Source organism: Rattus norvegicus, chromosome 10 (genome assembly GCF_021556685.1).
Source record: "Rattus norvegicus strain SHRSP/BbbUtx chromosome 10, alternate assembly SHRSP_T2T, whole genome shotgun sequence".
In the NCBI taxonomy this organism is placed as follows: domain Eukaryota; kingdom Metazoa; phylum Chordata; class Mammalia; order Rodentia; family Muridae; genus Rattus; species Rattus norvegicus.
The window spans coordinates 23449303-23453171 of record NC_141543.1 but is presented as its reverse complement, the minus strand read 5'-3'; positions in this window follow the sequence as shown (position 1 = coordinate 23453171).

Genomic DNA, 3869 nt, shown 5'->3' with positions numbered 1-3869 from the left:
CTTGTCCTTGGAGGCCTTCCAGGGACATTGAGCAACCTGCCCTCTCTGCAGCTTGGTGCCTGGTCTCACCCACTCGTGACTGCCGAAATGTCAGAGAAACCCCAGCCCAGCTTCATGTAACCCGACCGCTGCCAAGGGCAGCCAACCTCCGGAAAGAGAAGGTTGGGTTCAGGGAAAACATCCCTCGTCGGCGCAGACGTACACATCTCTCTCTCTCTCTTTCTTTTTTCTGGAAGATGCTTTTCCACAGCAAGCCTCAAGATCCATTTTCTAAATGAGAAAATGATGACTTGTATGTAACAGCCACAAGCCGGAGCGACTATCATTTATGAACTCCAGAGCGTTTACTGAGCCCGGAGCCTGCCGTCTAGAGAGAGCCCTGAATTGCATGCCTTTAAGAGCCAGCGGGGGAAGGCTAAACAAACAGGACTCTGCCACTGGCTTTCTCCCGGTTCCCACCCTGCCCAGCCCCTTCCGCTGTAATCTGGGCTGTCTGTCTCCACTTGGTCTTTTACTGATTTTCCAGTTCCTCCAGGAGCCCCTCAGGACCACAAACCCCTACAGGGCCTTTCTTTTGCCCCTTCTGCCCAGCTTCCTATAGCCCTTCTGGGTCTAGCCATCATTCATTCTTTCTTTCTTTCTTTCTTCCTTTCTTTCTTTCTTTCTTTCTTTCTTTCTTTCTTTCTTCCTTCCTTCCTTCCTTTCTTTTTCTTTCTTTCTTTCTTCATTCATTTGTTCCCCCAAATACTTCTTATGCAACAACTCTAAGTCAGAACACCATGAGAGGGACAAGACTTCTCTTCAGAAGTCTACATCCCAGACATAAATGGCAGAGAGACAATGGAAGAAACATGTCAGGCTTTGAAAAGTCCCACAATGCCAAGGCAAATGTCGAAGAGTGGCTAAAAGGAAGCTGGGGAGGGGGCCTGGTGGCTCTGACTGGGTGGTCAGGGAAGGCAGCCACATATGAATTGAGATCCCGTTCTAAATTGCTTGTGATGCTGAAATTGCTCAGGATTCAGGGCCTCCAGAGTGTCTGGTTATCCCCTGCTTTCATTTCCTCCACACAAGGCAGGCACCCACACCATCGCTGTAAGGAAACTCCCCCACCCCTCCACCCCCCACACCCACCAATCTATGACAGCTTGGCTGTCTCCCCCACCCCCACTCTCTCTGCTCTCCTTATCCTCAGAACCTTTCTCCAGCTTAACCTCCACCCCACACCTGCTCCACTGTCTGGATCCTTCACCCACCCCTCCAGAAATAAGCCCCCCTGATTCCTTGGGGGAAATCAGAAAAGGAGAGGTGTGCTCCCGAGAGATCAGGGAACCCAGCTGAGCTCTGGGCTTGGTGAACATCAACAATGTTTCCAGCATTTTTTTGTTTGTTTGTTTGTTTGTTTGTTTGATTAAATCCCAGTGGATGTTTTCTTCCCTTCCACTCTCTCCCCCTTAACTTTCAAGCCATATGGTTCTGATTCATTTAAACTTAACTAATTATGGCACTGGTTTTGTAAGAGCTATTTGATGTCCGTGAGTCTTCTGAGACTTTTCATACAATTTTCTAACCCGTTTTAACTGTGAAACCCAGCGTGCTCTTTTTGCCAGCAATAAACAGTGAGCGGGGGCCAGGAGGCTCTGGTTTGGTCACCAGGACCAGGCCCTGTGATTATGAGCGAGGCCTCCAAATTTGGCAAAATGTGGGTTTGGTTTTTTGGGGTTTTGTTTGTTTGTTTGTTTGTTTGGATTCCCAATGGAATTCTAAAAAGGTTCTCAGAAAAATAAGGAGAAAAGCAACATATTAGTCAAGAGGCTCTTCCCCCAGAGGGAGGCTGTCCTGTAACCATGGCTCTCCAGCCTTGGGGGGTGGGGGGCGTGTGGCCAGCAGTTTGATTGCTCAATAAAGTCCTGAGGCTTTTCTGCTTCAGGGTCCCGCCCTGTCTGGTCGGACCTTAGAAAGTGATGTTTGTGTAAACAGGTATTTTACAAGGATGCAGGGTTTTTGGCCGAATTGGCTACAAGGTAGCTCTAGTTGTTCTTCCTACAGGAGATAAAAGATGCTAAAACCTACCTCATGGGCCTCTCGGCTTGACAGCCCTCCATGGGATTGTGGGAGCAGGAAGAGTTCTGTCAGGACAGGCAGTTGCCACTGCCATTTAGCAGCCATGATGTCAGGGGGTGGGGTCTGCCCTCAGAAGGAATTAAGGCTTCCATTCACACAGCAAGTTGGTTCCTAGTCAGGGTCATCATAAAGCAAGGCTACCCACATGTGTTTGGTCTCTTCTGCAGGCAGCTAGATCCCTTCCCACTTCTCTACTGAGCCATGATTTAACCAGAGAAGTCCTTGCCAAGACAGCAGCAACATGGTATTTGGACTTTCCGGCCACCAGGCATGTGACTCGGATAACCCTCTTTTCTTCAAAAAGTACAGTAGTATAACGGGTGTTCTCTTATAGCAACAGAAAACAGACTACTTATAAACCCCAAACCCAGTCCATAGAGGATGGAAAGAAACTTATCAAAAGGTGCTTAAGAGAAAGTACGATATGTGCTAGTTAAACTAGAAGTGTAACATAGTCTGCAGAAACATGCACCAGTACTTTGGATACCTATGCACCAGACGGGGCCATAGTATTACAATGGAAAGAATTGGATTTGGAGGTCAGGAGCCAGAATGGTGAGCTCACTTGCCTAAGGTTTGCTAAGGAGTTTGGGCCCTGCCACACCTGCTTCAAGGTTCCCTTCAACATCAACTAAGAGTTGCTACTTCTCTCCCACCGGGTGAATGACAAAATCACTACAAAACTATAGAAATTGGGATGGGGTACCTGGGTGAAATCAAGCAAGGCCCACATAAGACGAGGGATGTAAACACTAGACTTCTTCCCCAAAAGAAGGCTGGGAGGAGGGAGAGGGAATTTGGGATGATTGGCCATGGGAAGAGATGTGTGAAAAGTCAGGATCCGGTGCACACACGCACGCACAGTGCACGCACACACACAGTGCCCTACAGAGAGTGCAGAGGCAGAGGATTCTGACACATGCGTGCTGGGTGTGAGCCGAACACGTTCAGAAAATGGGGCGCCAAGGCAGCCTGGCTCAGACAAAAGGAAAGCGAGTTGGCAGGAGGATGACACTTTGCTGTTGTGTTGTCAAACGAAGGAAAAATAGCATTTTTACCAAGCGGCTGGGAAGGCAGCCTGGTCTCAATGACTACATAAAAGGCCATAGTGTGTACCCGTAATCCCGGCACTGGGGAGGCAGAGACAGACAAACCCCTGGGGCTTGCTAGCCAGCATAGCCAAATCAGTGAGAGCCTCTACCTCAAAAAAAGTAAGTTAGATATGAGTAGAGGAAGACTTCTGACTTCAACCTCTGCACTCAATATGCCCATGAACACACACAGCAGACACAGACACACACACACACACACACACACACACACGCACATGCACACACGTATGCATGCACATCTGCACAAGCATACACACATGCCACACATGCACATAGATGCACGGGTACATTCACATGTACACATACACACCACATATACATCACTCACACACACACTATACACATACAGGACACATACACATGCACAACACACACATGCACATGGATGCACAGGTACACACACTATACACATACAGGACACATACACATGCACAACACACACATGCACATGGATGCACAGGTACACACACGTACACACACACACACACTCACTCTCTCACACACTTTTACAGATGTTTGGCAAAGTCGAACCGTTCTTAAACAGGTTCGTCTTACTACCCATTTGCTCACTTATCTTTGTGGCATCTTTCACAGCTTGGCTCAGTTCCCATCTACACTTTGCACAGAAAAAATTAA